The sequence below is a fragment of the Acomys minous genome (assembly GCF_964271855.1).
Source record: "Acomys minous genome assembly, chromosome: 12".
Taxonomy (NCBI): Eukaryota; Metazoa; Chordata; class Mammalia; order Rodentia; family Muridae; genus Acomys; species Acomys minous.
The window spans coordinates 89,946,027-89,963,482 of NC_140493.1; the positions used below are offsets into that span (position 1 = coordinate 89,946,027).

Consider the following 17,456-nt stretch of genomic DNA (forward strand, 5'->3'; position numbering starts at 1 on the left):
GTTCCCCAGCTGCCGCCAGACACTCTGATCCAGCCTCTCCACTGTGTTCTCTCAGCACAGTGGCCCTGGGCGATGGTGACTTCCTCACAGAGTCAAAGGGCTTCTTGCCATTGGAGACTTCCCTACTGGTTAATTGACCAAGACCTGGTTGAGCAGCTAGTCCTAAGAAGCCACTTCCATCACTGCTTATGTGCCCTAAAGAAGGAAGGTTCTCTGTGCCACCTGCAGGAGCCCAGACCCAATATGCTCTTACCAATGCCACCTTGTCTTGGGACGCCAGGGCTGACGCCTCCGACAAACAGCCAGAAGCTGACATCACTATTCTCCAGACCCCCACCTGTTTGTCCCACCACCATCAGGAACTGTAAGCAACCTTTCCAAGCCCTAACATTCTGTCAGCATCACACCACCTTCCCGAACACCCAGCCAGGAGTGCTTCCTGGATAAAATATTAAACACGCAAATCTGAGAAGTGCCTTAACCAGCGACAGACTGCACGACCACAGCCTGGCGAAGGAGACTCTCATCGTCTGGGGGCGGGAAGGTATATATAGACACAGACTTTGCATCCATCTTTCCAGCGTGTATGAGGCAGAGCAGCGCCTGTGGAAAAATACCACAGTAGCCTCCAGCTGGGGTGGCCTGAGGTCGGACACAGGAGGTTGGCAGGAGATGGGGGGGGGGGGGGAAGGTCAAGAGAAGCCCCAAAGCTGAGCTCAGGGTGGGGTGACAAAAGCCCTTTGTGCTTGTGTTCTGTGCAGTGCTGTCGTCGTAGTCATTGGACTCAGCAAGGGAACAGGGGGTTAGTTAGAGGCAAGACCTCAAGATAGAAGGGCCAAAAAGCAATAGGGAAAAGGGGGGGGGGGGTGTAGGGTTGTACACCTCAGTCTCCCTGTGTCATAGGACCTATAACACCAGACCACACTGGCTAGGGTGCCGTGAAGCCTGTGGAGATGGGTCAGTAGGATTCATGCCTGGGTCCCGGCTAGCATGAACTGTCAAGGAATCTTGTTGATCTAGCCTGCTCTGACCCAGAGGGATGGGGTGGGGCTTAATCTCATTTCCAGAAATCCGATTGGTGCCATGTAAGATCCAACCCACCCAGGCCTGAACATTTGCCAGGCCCCAGAATCCCGCAGAGACCCATAAGAACACAAGGTTTTTGGTGTTTTTGTTTTGTTTTTGTTTTTGTTTTTTTGGTTTGGGGGATATTTTTTTTTGTTTTGTGGTTGTTGTTTCTGTCTGTTTGTTTTGAGGCAGGGTCTCTTTCTGTAGCCCTAGCTAGCTTAGAACTCACTATGTAAAGCAGGCTGGCTTCCAACTCCCAGAAATCTACCTGCCTCTGCCACCTAAGTGCTGGGATCAAAGGCATGTGCTACCTACTGCTCTGGGCACAAATCCAAGAGTCTTAAAAACTAAACTGAAGCCGGGCGTGGTGGCGCACGCCTTTAATCCCAGCACTCAGGAGGCAGAGGCAGGCGGATCATTGTGAGTTCGAGGCGGCGCACGCCTTTAATCCCAGCACTCAGGAGGCAGAGGCAGGCGGATCATTGTGAGTTCGAGGCGGCGCACGCCTTTAATCCCAGCACTCGGGAGGCAGAGGCAGGCGGATCATTGTGAGTTCGAGGCCAGCCTGGTGTACAAAGTTGAGTCTAGGAGAGCCAAGGCTAAACAGAGAAACCCTGTCTCGAAAAAACAAAAACAAAAACAAACAAGCAAACAAACAAACAAAAAACTAAACTGAGCTCAGCCGAAGGACTCAAGAAAGAGTATGTATGACCAGGCTGCCAGAGAGATGACTCAGCAGTTAAGAGCACTGACTGCTCTTCCAAAGGTCCTGAGTTCAATTCCCAGCAACCACATGGTGGCTCATAACCATCTATAATGAGATCTGGTGCCCTCTTCTGGCCTGCAGGAGTTACAGGCAGGCAGAATAGTGTATACATAATAAACAAACAAACATAAATAAGAAAGAAAGGATATGTATGATCCTGCGTGTGACATCTGTCTACAGCATCCAGCAAGCCAAGGACCACACTACTATTGTTTTCTCACAGTGACCTGAAAAACCCAAAATATAAGGGAGCCCACAGGGCCAGCACTAAAAAAGAGATTACGGGGCCTGTAGTGACACAGTATCCAAGCCCTGGGGATGACAAATAAAAGTGTTCATGTCACTTTAGAGTATCACAGAGCCCATGCTGGATTTAAAAGGTAGGCTCACTTTGTCTCAGAATTAGTTGGCTGCACGAACCTGGACTGATGGGGCCCTACAAAGGACACCCATTTGGCCCAAGGTGGCCCTGAGCTCACCATGGCTGGGACTGATGACACACTCAACGCTAAGCCACTAGCCCAGGAAGAGCCCCAGTACAGGTGAGCCTAGGAAGGGCGGGGTGGGGGCTGCTCTCCTCAGACAGGCAGGATGTGGAAGACAGGAAGGTGAGTCTGAAGGAGTGTGGAGTGGAAAGGATTGGGCACCAGGGAGCTTGCCAGCTTCGGGCTGCTGCAGGCCGCCTGCTGCTGTGGGCTGAGTGCTACTTGGCTGCGCCCGGTTGGAAGGTGCTGAGAGGAGGCGCTGCGGCTGCTGTGCCAGCTGAGACTGAGGAGGAAGTGGGAAGAGGAGGCAGAGTGGGCACAGGGCCCTGGCACAGCAAGAGCAGACTCCCCCAAGAGGCCTGGCACCAGGACAATCCACTGCCAAGGCATGAATAATCCAAGGAAGGAGGAACCAAGAAGCAGTACCCCGACTTCACACTCCCAGCCCCCATTATGCCCAGGGCAGGGCATGTGGGGTTAAGGATTTACAGACCTCAAGTGAGAGGTGCCCAGCCCTGGATTGACAGAGAGCAGGCTCCGCCCAGGCTGGTGATCTCTAGTCCCAGGGGTAGGAGCCTTTTCCATGCCACAGATGCTGGGGCAGGTGTTCTGACGGCATGTGTGTCCCTTGTCCAAGGTGAGATGGAGCAAGAGCTGGAGACAGTGACACAGCGTCTCAGTCCCCACCCTTACCCAAGGTCTAACTACGGCTGGGCCTAGGAGCAGGTAAATATCCCGGCTGTTGGGGAAGATGAGGGGCCTTTTTGGAGGGCACTGAGCAGGAAGGAGACCAACCTTCTCTCCAAGAAAGGGGAGACATCTTTTGTTTGGTTGTTGTTATTGTTGTTGTTGTTGTTGTTTTGGAGACAGGGTTTCTCTGTGTAGCCATGGCTGTCCTAGACTCACTTTGTAGACCAGGCTGGCCTCAAACTCACAGTGATCGCCTGCCTCTGCCTCCTGAGTGCTGGGATTAAAGGCGTGCACTACCACGCCCAGCACAGGGGAGATATTTTTAAGATATATATTTTGTTGTTGTTGTTGTTTTTCAAGACAGGGTTTCTCTGTGTAGCCTTGGCTGTCCTGGACTCACTTTGTAGAGCAGGCTGGGCTTGAACTCACAGCGATCCACCTGCCTCTGCCTCCCGAGTGCTGGGATTAAAGGCGTGCGCCACCACTACCGGCTTTTTTTTTTTAATTTAGGTGGGCACACACACACAGTCCACATGTATATAGATGCCCTTGGAGACCAGAAGGCATTGCTTTCTCCGGACCTGGAGTTACGAAACAGTTATGAGCCACCTGAAGTGAGTGCTGGAAATAGAACTCTTGGCCTCCGCAAGTTTGTAACCACAGAGCAATCTCTCTAGCAACATTGTTGTTGTTAGCGTATAGATTGTTTATTGTTTAATTTCATTGTATATGTTTGTGGGGGGACTGTGTTCCTTCCTAGGCCAGAAGAGGAAATCAGATCCCTTGGCTTTGGAGTTACAGGTGGTTGGGAGGTACCCCACCTGGATGCGGGAAAACAAAACTAGGGTCCTCTGGAAGAACACCATGTGCTTTTTCTTTTTTGTTTATAGAGACAGGGTTCTGTTGGTTTTTCTATGGCCCACCGAGCTGAGCTGTGAATAACGACAAGGAGACGTTTATGTTTATTAAAAGCTTCAGGCACTCTAGCTGGGCAGACACTCAGCTACTCTGACCCAACAATAATGGCCTGGCCTACTTCCTGCCTTGTGGCCTACTACCTGCCATCTTTGTTTCGTTTTTTTTTTTATTTATTTATTTATTTTTAATTTTTTTATTTATTTATTTTTGGCTTTTCAAGACAGGGTTTCTCTGTGTAGCCTTGGCTGCCCTGGACTCACTCTGTAGACCAGGTTGGGCTCGAACTCACAGCAATCCACTTGCCTCTGCCTCCGGAGTGCTGGGATTACAGGCGTGCGCCACCACACCCCGAGCAGCACTTGCTCCTCTTGACTACTGAACTATTTCTCCAGCTCACTGTTCTGCTTTCCTTTGGAGACAGGGGCTTGCTATGTAGCCCAGGGTGATCTTAAACTCTCTCTCTCTCTCTCTCTCTCTCTCTCTCTCTCTCTCTCTCTCTCTCTCTCCCTCCCTCTCTCTCTGTCATGGGCACACACCCCCTTTATCTCCTTCCCTGCCTTCTCTCTCTGCCCTCATGGCCCACTCACTCTATTTCTTTCCCTAGGCCCTCTCCTCCTTTGCCACAGTAAACCTCCTTTACACCAGACCTGTTGCACGGCTTAATCATATTTTACAATACTGATGACCTGAGTTTGATCCCCAGGACCCACATCTTGCAGGAGAGAACCCACAAATAGAACTCAGGAGATGGAGGGGGGAAAAGGAGAAGGGGGAGGAGGAGGAAGAGGAGGAGGAGAGCAGAGAGAGATAGACTCACTCAGGATCTCTCAGGGTGCTTTTTGATTATTTTTTTGTTTTGTTTTTGTTTTTTGTTTTTGAAGACAGGGTTTCTCTGTGTAGCCTTGGCTGTCCTGAGACTATATTTGTAGACCAGGCTGGCCTCAAAATCTCAGAGCTCTACCTGCCTCTGTCTCTCAGAGTGCTGGGATTACAGGTGTGTGCCACCAAGCCAGGCTTTCAGGGTTCTTTTCTAAATTCACCTCAGACATGGTCACATAATCTGAATTCTGCTGCTGTGAAAACAGAAGGGAAGGGTCCCTTACTCCTGTCAAGATACTAAGCCTTGCCGGGCGTGGTGGCGCACGCCTGTAATCCCAGCACTTGGGAGGCAGAGGCAGGCGAACCACTGCGAATTCGAGGCTAGCCTGGTTTACAAAGTGAGTCCAGGACAGTCAAGATAACATAGAGAAACCCTGTCTTGAAAACAACAACAAAAGATACTCAACCTCTCCAGCCTGGTCTACAAAGCTAGTCCAGGACAGCCAGGACTACACAGAGAAGCCCTGACTTGAAAAACCAAAAATAAATAATAAAATAAAATAAAAAATAAAAAATACTAGGCCTCTGCAGTTACCTAAAGCAGGCTGGGGACCCATTCCAGGCTCTGGAAGTCCCCAACAGAAAAGCCAAGGCAGTAAAACCTCCTCAAGTATATTTATAACCTAGAGGGTAGAGACCTGGGAGCAAGTTGGAGGAGCCTACTTGAGAGTCTATGGCAAAAGGATTCAATATTTGAGGTCTCCTACATAGCAAGACCCCTGTCTCAAACAACACAAGAGCCAGATAGCCTGGCACCAGGCACACACCTGTAATCTCAGCACTCGGCGAGGCATAGGCAGGTGGATCTCTGTGAATTCAAGGCCACCCTGACCTACAAAGCGAGTCCAGAACAGCCAAGGCTACACAGAGAAACCGTGTCTTGGAAAAATAAAAACAACAAGAGCTGGGCACGGTGGTGCATGCCTTTAATCCCACGGTGTGTGGGAAAACTCTTCCAGAGAAAACAGAACAAACATGTACTCACCCCAGACTGGGAACCTAAGACAGTCCAACGTCTAGATAACACCAATATCCAACTCGGTGAGGCAATCAGCTTTACAGGACTGTGGGTGAGAGCTTACTTACAGGAGTGTCTCACCAAGGTGCACCCCGGCACAGGTGACAGCTCACAAAGCTGGGAACTTGGAGCACACTGCACAGGCTGCAGGCAGCTCCACAGGTTGGAGAGCGCCCTCTGGAAGTGCCTCAGTTAGTCTAGACCCTTCTGGGCCGCTTGGCCGGTTTCTGCCTCTTCCAGGTGAGCTGGACTGGTCTCAAGAGTTTCTTCTTTGCTGCTCAGCTTCACTCCTTTAAGAGAGACTCTCAGCTTTTATTGCTTACTGGGGGAGGGAAGGGAGAGGGACATCTGGTCGGTTTCAGGGACTTCCTGAAGCCATTTTTAGTTGTTTACCTTGCTTTTTTTTATTTTTGAATTTTTTTTTTTTTAAGATTTATAGGCCGGGCGTGGTGGCGCACGCCTTTAATCCCAGCACTTGGGAGGCAGAGGCAGGCGGATCGCTGTGAGTTCGAGGCCAGCCTGGTCTACAAAGCGAGTCTAGGACAGCCAAGGCTACACAGAGAGACCTTGTCTCAAAAAAAAAAAAAAAAAAAAAAAAAAAAAAAGATTTATTTATGGCCAAGCCTGGTGGCGAATGCCTTTAATCCCAGCACTCTGGAGACAGAGGCAGGTGGATCGCTGTGAGTTCAAGCCCAGCCCTCTCTACAAAGTGAGTCCAGGACAGCCAAGGCTACACAGAGAAACCCTGTCTCAAAAAACCAAAAACAAACAAACAATATTTAGCATTCTGCCTGCATGCCAGAAGAGGGCACTAGATCTCATTATAAGTGGCTATCATCCACCTTGTGGTTACTGGGAATTGAACTCAGGACCTTTGCAAGAGCAATCAGTGCTCTTAACCGCCGAGCCATCTCTCCAGCCCCCTTACCTTCCTGTTTAAATAGCTTCTCTGCAGGATGAACTGTTACACTACATCAGCAGCTCCCCTAGAGAGAGGGGCCAGAAAATCTCTGTGAGTTCTAGGCCCACCTGGTCTATATGGCAAATTAAACTTACTCTAAGTGATGTCAGAGTCAAGGCGGAGTTAGAGACGTACCTCAGGGGTGCTTCGCTTGCCTAGCATGTGCCAGGGCCCAGGTTCAATCCCTCCCCGGCCTCGAAGAAAGAGCTGAGGGAGGAAAGTAAGAAAAGATAGAGGGAAAAGGGGGTGGGGGCACCGGTGTTGGATGTCACACAAAGATCAGAGGGACCAAGATGTCCCTTGGTATTGGTGAGTCCTTCTGTTGGGGGGAGAGCACAACCCAGCCATGCAGGCATGCCTCTGTGGAACTTAGAGGTATGAAGGACCGAGACGGGAAGGGCTGGAAGAGAACCCAGAAACTAGCACCCTCCCAGTGGCAAATTAGGGGTGGCTGAAGGGCTGAGGAGTCTGAGCAGGATGACTGAGAAAGTGAGGTCCCAGGGGGGTGGGACATACAGGAAGGGTTTGTGGTCCTCAGCAGGCTCCTATGTGTTTCCAGGTACACACTTGCATGCACGCAAGCACGCACGCACAGACTTACAGGACTGAGGAGCAAACGTGCCTGGCGGAGTATAGCCTGGCAGAGTTGAGAAGATGGCAGTTCTCCAAGAAGTGAGCAACTAGGTTGAAGGAGGGAGAGAAAGCAAGGTATCAGAGGAGAGACAGAGGAGCTTGGAGGAAGTATTCAAGAAGGAAACGGCTAACAATACAGAAAGAACTGGAAACTGAAGCAGAAGGACCAAGCTTCCTGGCCCAGGGGCTTTTCCCACTAGGGCTTCTTTGAGGACGAAGAGTGCCTCAGACCCATATCAGGAAGAAGGAGGCTGAAGCCAGAGACGGAGTATTTGTGGGCGGGACTATGATTCCAGTACGAAAAGTGGAATTGGGGGAGGAGAGGGGCGGTGGGTCAGAGGAGGCTGCCTACTGCCTGGATTCACCAGATCACCACATCCACATCCCCCGGAAGAGAGAGGCATTGTGGGAGTGAAGGGCTGAGGAGCTCCTTGAGACATGGGCATGTTAGAGACCTCACCTCTCCTTCAGCCTCTGGATTCCCCAGCTCATCCACTTAGGGAGGACTGCCATGCTCCTGCCAGTAAAACTGAGCACATCTTCCGTTTATTGTTACTTTATTTCTATTTATCATGAATCAATTTATTAATTTATGTGTGAGTAGGCACAGTGCTCCTGTGAAAGGCAAAAGCAACCCACAGGGTCTCTCCTTCCACTATGTGGGTTACAGGGATTGAACTCTGGCAGGAAGGCCTGTGCCTTCTCCCACAGAGCCCTCTCTCCCATGCTGATTGGTTTGGTGTGGCTTATTTGGTTGATTGGTTGTTTTTGTTTTTGTTTTTCAAGACAAAGTTTCCTCTGTGTAATAGCTCTGGCTGTCCTGGAACTTGCTCTGTAGACCAGGCTGGCCTCGAACTCACAAAGATCCACCTGCCTCTGCCTCCCAAGTGTTTATTTGGGTTTTGCTTTGTTTGTTTTTTTTTTTTTTGAAAGATGCATTTATTATTTATACAGTATTCTGCCTGCATGTGAACCAGCAGGCCAGAAGAGGGCACCAGATCTCATTATAGATGGTTATGAGCCACTATGTGCTTGCTGGGAATTGAACTCAGGACCTCTATGAGAGCAGTCAGTGCTCTTAACCTCTGCGCCATCTCTCCAGCCCCCTGTTGTCCTGGTGTGTGTGTGTGTGTGTGTGTGTGTGTGTGTGTGTGTGTGTGTGTGTTTGTTTGTTTGTTTTGGGCACAGATCTACCTGTCTCTGTCTCCTGAGTGCTGGCCCTGAAGGTGTGTGCCACCACCGCTCTAGGCAGCCTGTTCTCTTAACCACGGAGCCATCACTTTAGCCCTCCTAGTTGTGTATTTTCTTTTTAAGATGTGTGTTATTATGCCGGGCAGTGGTGGCGCACGCCTTTAATCCTAGCACTCGGGAGGCAGAGGCAGGTCGATCCATGTGAGTTCGAGGCCAGCCTGGTCTACAGAGTGAGTTCCAGGACAGCCAAGGCTAACATAGAGAAACCCTGTCTCAAAAAAAACAAAAAGAAAAAGAAATAACGAAGCTTTTCCTCTGCAAGTTGCTTTTGGTCATTATATTTGTCACAGCAACGGAAAGCCAACTAGCAGAAGAGCCAAGTGCTCTTAACTGCTGGGTCACCTCATCCGGTCCCTTCTGCTCCCGCTTCCACGCCTGGTGAGATGTTTCCCATGAAGCTCTGGCCGGCCTAGAGCTTAGCATGTGGACCAGCCTGGTTTAAAGCAGGGCAATCTTCTGCCTCCCAACTGCTGGAATTATACGTGTGTGGGTATGAACACCACATACCTGGCTAATTAGATAAATTTTGTTAATTAGATGGATTAGCCAGATAGTTGGATTATGCTAAACTGCGTTAACTTTCCTTTTGTTGTTGTGGTTGTTGTTTTTGGAGATAGGGTTTCCGCTGTGTAGCCTTGGTTGGTCTGGACTCTGTAGACGAGGCTGGCCTCGAACTCACAGCAAATCTCCTGCCTCTGCCTTCCAAGCTCTGGGATTAAAGGCTCAAGCCACCACACCTAGTTTCTTCTTCTTCTTTTTAAAGATTTATTTATTTATTGTATATGAGTGCTTTATCTGCAGAAGAGGGCATCAGATCACATTATAGATGGTTGTGAGCCACCATGTGGTTGTTGGGAATTGAACTTAAGGCCTTTGGAAGAGCAGAGGGCGCTCTTAACCACGGAGCCATATCTCCAGCCCCCTTGCATTAACTTTCTTAGGCCAAGTGGTATTAGTTAAATTCCTGTAACAAAGAAGACAGTGGCTTGGGACCCCTTTTCCTAAGTGCCTCTCTCTCAATCTCCTAATGCTTGAACTCAAATCTCTGTTAAAACTATACTTTAAGGGGCTGGAGAGATGGCTCAGTGGTTAGGAGCACTGCCTGCTCTTCCAAAGGACCCAGGTTCAATTCCCAGCACCCACATGGTGGCTCACAACTGTCTGTAACTCCAAGATCTAACACCCCCACACCCCCACACCAACGCACATAAAATAAAATTAAATAAAATATTTTTTTTAAAAAACTATACTTTAAGGGAGATGGCTCAGAAATTAAGAGCACTGGCTGCTCTTTCAAAGGTCATGAGTTCGGCCAAGCGTGGTGGGTGGTGCACGCCTTTAATCCCAGCACTCAAGAGGCAGAGGCAGGTTGATCGCTGTGAGTTCAAGGCCAGCCTGGTCTACAAAGCTATTCCAGGACAGCCAAAGCTTCATAAAGAAACCCTGTCTCAGAAAAAACATAACAAAACAAAACAAAAAACTCAAAAGTCATGAGTTCAATTCCCAACAACCACATAGTGGCTTATAACCATCTATAATGAGGTCTGGTGCCCTCTTCTGGCATGCAGGTGAAAAATTGTATACATAATAAATAAATAAATCTTAAAAAAAAAAAAAAACAATGCCAGGTGTAGGTGGTGCCTTTAATCCCAGCACTCAGGAGGCAGAAGCAGGCAGATTGCTGTGAGTTCGAGACCAGCCTGGTCTACAAAGTAAGTGAGTCCAGGACAGCCAAGGCTACACAGAGAAACCCTGTCTCAAAAAACCAAAAACAACAACAACAAAACCCTATACTTTAGGCAGGTGTAGGTGGCCTCATAGGATCAGGAATTCAAAGTCATTTTTTGCTGCATTTAGAGTTTAAGACCAGCCTGGGCTATAAGAGACCAGTCTCAGAGCAAAGCAACAAATATGGCTCATAAAACCAAGTGTGGTGCTAATGCCTGTGATCTCCGCCACACACGCTGGATAATCACTGCACATTCAAGGCCAGTCGGGGCTTCGTATCAACTTCTAGTCAAACCAAGGTTGTATATAGGGAGATACTGTTTTAAAGAAATAAACTGAAATAAAAAAAGACAAGTCCTTAAAGAATGTGAAGTTTCTACCCCCAGTTCCCAGTGAACAAGAGTCTGTTGGGACTCTGTTGTCAAGGCCACTTAGAGACTCCAGCTCTTTCCATGTGTCATGGCACGGGGTACTGCCCTCTGGGGCACCCTCCTGGTCTCATGACCAATCTTGGGTGATTGCCATGCTGGGGTTTGCAAGCCAGAAGGCAAAAGGGCATAGCCAGGCTGAGAAGGCACACAGTACTGCCCCCTGCAGCCCACTGATGAGAATGCAGCCACATAGCCACATCTGACTGCAAGGGGGCTTAACAAAGGTGTACCCTGGACAGTCCTGAAGACGCATTTGTTGGTGGACAGTTAGCAGTGGCCTCAGGGTGCTCCTGCATCCCTCCCCACTCGCTGGTCCCCTGATATCCTCAGGGCTCAGTCCTTGGCTCCTCTTCTCTCTACTCACATCCCAGGGGCTAGTTTTTTGTTTTGTTTTTTTGGTTTTTCGAGACAGGGTCTCTCTGTGTAGTCTTGGCTGACCTAGACTCACCTTGTAGACCAGGCTGGTCGAACTCACAGTGATCCATCTGCCTCTGCCTCCCAAGTAGTGCTGGGATTAAAGGCGTGTGCCACCACGCCCAGCTGTTGTTTGTTCATTTTTTGGGACAGGGTTTCTCTATGTAACAAGAGCCCTGGCTATCCTGGACTAGCTCTGTAGACCAGGCTGGCTTCAAACTCACAGAGATCTGCCTGTCTCTCCCTCCCTGTGTACTGGGCTTAAAGGTATGTACCATCATATCCTGTTCAACTAGCTTCCTTTCTTTTTATTTTTTTTTATTTTTTTATTTTATATACATGAGTGCATTAGTATAGATGGTTGTGAGCCATCATGTGGTTGCTGGGAATTGAACTCAGGGCCTCTAGAAAAGCAGACAGTGCTCTTAACCACTGAGCCATCTCTTTAGCCCCCAGCTAGCCTTCTTATACAGCCCAGATCCATCTGCCTAGGGATAGTGTTGCCCACAGTGGGCTGGGCCCTACCATACTAATCATCAATCAAGCAAACCTCTTAGAGACAAAGGCACAGGCGGATCTGCTCTGAGCAGTTTCTCCTCTCAGGTTCTCTCTTCCCTGGTGACTCTAGCTTATGTCACATTGGTTAAAAAAAAAAAAAAACCAACTAACCAGCACAGATAACAAACCTACTATGCGTGTCACAAAATTCACTGACTTTAGCCCGGCAGTGGTGGCGCATGCCTTTAATCCCAGCACTCGGGAGGCAGAGGCAGGTGGATCACTGTGAGTTGGAGGCCAGCCTGGTCTACGAAGTGAGTCCAGGACAGCCAAGGCTACACAGAGAAACCCTGCCTCCAAAAACAAAAACAAAAACAAAAAAAAGATTCACTGACTTTAGGTGGCAATACTGAGCTCAGAGAGTAAGCCACTGAGTCAACAAGCATATCTGTAGAGTAACCATATCCTAAGGAAGGGACCACAGCCAGGCATGGTGGCACACGCCTTTAATCCCAGCACTCAGGAGGAAGAGGCAGGAGGAAGAGGCAAGTGGGTCACTGTGAGTTCGAGGCCAGCCTGGTCTACAAAGTGAGTCCATGACAGCCAAGGCTACTCAGAGAAAGCCTGTCTTGGGGGTGGGGTGGGGGGGGGGGGAAGGGACCACATGACCTGCTTTTCCTGGGCTACTACAGCATCCTTGTCTAGGCCCATACCCTGTGTCACTGCGGCTCTGGCATAAAGATATGTCTTCTAGAACCAAACTCCCCAAAGGTGGTCTCTGACTTCCACGTGTTCCAACACCATGGCAGGCATGTAAGTCCCACTATACACACACACACACACACATACACACACACACACACACACACACACACACACACATAGAGCGCTTAGACTAAGCCAGGCATAGTGGTACAGGACTTTCATACCAGGTCTTGGGAGGCAGGCAGGCAGATCTGTGAGTTCCAGACCTGCCCTGCCCACATGATGAGTTCCAGACCAGCTACGGGATAATGAGACCCTGTCTCCGAAAACAAAGGCGCATGGCTCCCAGCAAGAGAGATAACAGCTATTCCGAGAAAAACAGTCAGGCCAACTAGGGGGAAAAAACTCCCCTGCACAGGCTGTGTGACCTCAGGCAAATCAATTAGCCTCTCCCATTCTCACTTCTTCCTCGTGGAGCAGATGCTTTTATTGTTTCGAAAGCAAAAGAAGGCATGCCTGGCTTTTGACATCAGCCTTGAGTTCTCGGGAGCACAGGCTATGTGAAGTCATCCCATCGCCGTTACTCAGTGGCCCTCCCTCCCCTCCAGGCCAGCACTGCAAGGCACTCAACTGCTTTTGAGAATTAATCCTGCTGGTGCTAGCGGACAGTGGCATCTTGTGGGAAAACTCTGGAACTGCAGCTTGGCAAAGCTCCCCACTCTGCTGGGGGGGGGGGGTTGCTTGGAATACCCACTAAAGATCGAACAAGCATTTATTAACTGCCTTCAGTGTACAGGGAGCTGATCGAAGACCTAGAATAAACAAAGCAAGAGGAACTAGACAACTACATGGGAAAGTGAAAAAAATCCCAACGATATATATTTTTTGTTGTTGTTGTTGTTGTTGTTGTTGTTGTTTTTGGTTTTTGGTTTTTGGTTTTTTGAGACAGGGTTTCTCTGTGTAGCCTTAGCTGTCCTGGATTCACTTTGTAGACCAGGCTGGCCTCGAACTCACAGCTATCTACCTGCCTCTGCCTTCCGAGTGCTGTGATTAAAGGTAAGTGCCCAAGGATTTTAACCTTGTCATTAATGCCCAACTTTTTTGTTTGTTTGTTTGTTTTCAAGACAGGGTTTCTCTGTGTAGCCTTGGCTGTCCTGGGCTCGCTTTGTAGACCAGGCTGATCGCAAACTCACAGGGATCACAGAGCCTGCCTCTGCTCTGCCTGCTTCTGCCTCCCAAGTGCTGGGATTACAGGCATGAGTCACTCAGTTGGAGTGGCATGTGTCTGTCCTTGGAGGGACCTTAAGGAGGGGAGTCACACGTCTTGCTTCCCATCCTACTGCAGGCAATTGCACTGTGGATTCCTGGGGAGGGCGTTGGGCCATTTGAGCCCAAAGCCCTATTTCCCTCTGTACCTCAAGGAAATGAAGAGTCTAGGACCAGTGAGATGGCTTAGGGTGCACAAACTTCTGCTGTGCTGTTGGTCTGAATTTCATCTCCGGGACCAAAGGAAAGGAGGCTGAAATCAACCAACTGTATTTTTTTTCTTTTTTTTTCTTTTTCTTTTTGGAGACAGGGTCTCTCTGTGTAGCCTTGGCTGTCCTGGGACTCACTTTGTAGACCAGGCTGGGCTCGAACTCACAGTGATCCACCTGCCTCTGCCTCCCAAATGCTGGGATTAAAGGTGTGCACCACCACGCCCGGCTGTCAACCAACTCTATAAAGTTGTCCTCTGACCTCTGTTTATACTCTATGACACACATCCATGTCAAGCTGCCCCCCACACACACACTAAATAAATCTAGGTGTGGCGTAAATCACATTCAACTGAAGAATCAAATATTCCAAGGAACTCGGGAGGCAGAGGCAGGAGGATTGCTGTGAGTTCAAGGCCAGCCTGGTCTACAAAGCAAGTTCAGGACAACCAAGTCTACACAGAGAAACCCTGGGTTTTTCCAGACAAGATCCAGCCCTGGCTGTCCTGGACTCGCTTTGTAGACTAGGCTGGCCTTGAACTCACAGTGCTCTGCCTGCCTCTGCCTCCCCAGTGTTGGGATTAAAGGTGTGCACCACCACGCCAGGCCAGCTCAGACTCTGTTTGAAAAACCAAAAACAAACAAATAAAAATCCATGGATAATAGGTTGTTTACAAATAAGCTTTGGAGGATGAGTGTCAAGGAAAAAGTGGGTATATAGGAAAGGAAATATTTTCTAGTTTGGTAGATCCCACTGTGTGTAAAATGAAGTAAAGTCGTCCGGGCTGGACAGGGGAGTCAAGGCCAGTCAACACAGGGCCCCAAATGACAAGCCAAGGACATTACACTGAATAAAACCAGGGAACCCACTAAATAACAAGGAAACCTGATAGAAAGGAGTGGGGAGGGGGGCATCCAGAAACTAGAGAGGGAGCTGCTGCAACAGCCCAGGGTGCAGGGACAGGCCACAGAAATGGTGAGCACGGGCAGAGCTACAGGGAGCTGTCAGCAATGGGGATACACCCTTGCAATCCCAGGGCTTGGGAGATTGAACCCGGGAAGATCCTGGCCGAGAAGGGAAGGAGGGAAAGAGAAAAGGCACCAGGTGTTGGTGGTGCACGCCTTTAATCCTAGTACTTGGGAGCCAGAAGGAGGCAGAGCTCTGGGTTGGAGGCCAGCCTGGTCTACAGAGCAAGTTCTAGGATAGCCAGGGCTACACAGTGAAACCCTGTCTTGAAAAAACAAAACAAATTCCCCATGTGGTGGTACATGCCTTCAATCCCAGCACTCGGAGAGGCACAGCCAGGTGGATCTCTGTGAGTGAGGCCAGCCTGGTCTACAAACCGAGTCTAGGACAGCCAAGTTTACACAGAGAAACCCTGTCTCAAAAAACCAAAAGTAGCCGGGCGGTGGTGGCGCACGCCTTTAATCCCAGCACTCAGGAGGTAGAGGCAGGTGGATCACTGTGAGTTCGAGGCCAGCCAGGTCTACGAAGTGAGTCCAGGACAGCCAAGGCTACACAGAGAAACCCTGCCTTGGAAAAAAAACAAAAAAACTAAAAGTAAGGATTAGAGAGATGGCTCAGTGGTTAAGAACACTGTCTGCTGTGCCCGGTGTGGTGGTGATGCTCGCCTTTAATCCCAGCACTTGGGAGGCAGAGGCAGGCAGATCTCTGGCCAGCCTGGTCTACAAAGCGAGTCCAGAACAGCCAAGGCTAACACAAAGAGACTCTGTCTGGAAAAACCAAAAATAAATAAATAAATAAATAAATAAATAAATAAATAATAAAATAGTGTCTGCTCTTCCAAAGGACCCAGGTTCAGTGCCCAGCACCTCCAAGGCAGCTCACAACTGTCTGTAACTCTAGATCGTGTGATCTGATGCCCCCATAACAATGCACATAAAATAAACTTTTTTTTTTAATTTTTAAAAGAAAGAAGAAAATCAAAACAACAAAATAAAATAAAGAATAAGGGTGATTTGGATCTTGGGACCTGAGGGGGTACAGGGGAAATAAACAGTTGGGTGAGAAGAATTGTTCTGGTCAAGCGGTCAGGTCTTGTGGAGGTGATGGGGAGAAACAGAGACCAGCAACCAGGGTGGAGACTGGACCAGGACTGATATAGGAAGAGTGACAATAGGCAGAGGAGTTGTCAGTGTCCACTTGGAGAGATACAGAACCCAAGGAGAGGAGAAAAGACCCCCGCACCGCAAGAGAGCCTTAATGAGTACTTAGCTGATGAAAGGTGCCACTGCACATCACAGGACCCTGGAGAAAGTAAGGGGGAGATAGATTTGGGACCTCAGGAGTGAAGCAGGTGTCAGGAGCGTCCAGCAGTGAGTGTCAGAGGCCACAGAAAAGCCAGAGGATGAGAAAGGGAGGGGTTACTGGATATGTGGGTGTGGCTGTCACCCCCTGACTCTCACAAGGGAGAGTGTCAAGGGCAGAAGCCAGGCTGCCAGCAGGTTAAAGGGCAAGGGGCAGAGGGCGTGGAGGCCGCTGAGAATGGCAGGGGAAGGGAGGAGGTGGGAAGGAAGCAAGGAGCATGGTCTGGGGGGCACTGTGGAAACCCTGGAAAGGGAGGACCAGGAAAGCTGGGCGGGCGGGGTGGGGTGGGGGGGGGAGGGCAGGAGGCGGAGGGCTTTGTGTGGAAACCCTCGGAGACTAAAAATGAGGACTCGGCTAGTGAGGTGGAAGTGGTGGTACACGTCTGAATCCTAGAACGCAGAAGGCTTCTGAAGCAGGAAGAGCCGAGTTTCAGAGCCAGATTTGGGAACATAGTGAGTTCATAAGTCTGGGCTGCAAGGAAGTTTGTCTCAAAGAATGAATGAATGAACGAACGAACGAACAAATAAACACCTTGGTAAGAAGCCAAGAGCCATGATGTCGTCATCCCCAACAAACAAACACCTTGGTAAGAAGCCAAGAGCCATGATGTTGTCATCCCCAACAAACGGGAAGGGAGTAAGCATGGGGGTGCCCCTGCTCACTTCCCCTACCCCTTCTTGGGGCTCTGATGCCTGGGAAAGGGAGAGAAACGCTAATATCCTCAAGGGCAGCCTGGGATAAGCAAGGGCCCTTTCCACGGCCCTTTCCACGGAGGGGCTGCTGTGGTCCTAGTTGGGGATCTGTGTGCACACCACGCTGTATGTTTCCTCAGCAACTTTCCTTTCTCAGGACTGTTCTGTAGTGGGCTGAGTGGTTGGACCCCCAAAGATACAGCCTAACCCTCAAGAGGCTGTGAACATGGCTCTCCTTAGAAAAGGGGTTCTTAGCTAAGAGAGCGTGGTGGTAGTGCACGCTGTCTTTAATCCCAGCACTCGGGAGGAAGAGGCAGGCGGATCATTCTGAGTTTGAGGCCACCCTGGTCTACAAGGTGAGTCCAGGACTGCCAGGACTAACAAAGAGAAACCGTGAAACACACTTGCAGTCCTTGCACATAAGAGACAGAGGCAGAGCCGGGCGTGGTGGTGCATGCCTTTAATCCCAGCACTCGGGAGGCAGAGGCTGGCGGATTGCTGTGAGTTCGAGGCCA

The 17,456-nt window shown here is 49.6% G+C and overlaps 1 protein-coding gene across 3 annotated transcripts in view; it reads left to right on the plus strand.

Moving 5' to 3' along the window:
• ARHGAP23 (Rho GTPase activating protein 23) overlaps positions 1–17,456 on the plus strand; it is a 331,343-nt gene that overhangs the window by 194,728 nt on the left and 119,159 nt on the right. The window contains exon 25 of one of the 3 annotated variants that reach the window (XR_014773315.1): positions 6,256–6,315. The exons of the other annotated variants lie outside the window; for them this stretch is intronic. The gene's annotated coding sequence lies outside the window, so the exon portion shown is untranslated. Of the gene's footprint in view, positions 1–6,255; positions 6,316–17,456 lie in introns of those variants that run through there. 3 annotated transcript variants of the gene reach the window in all.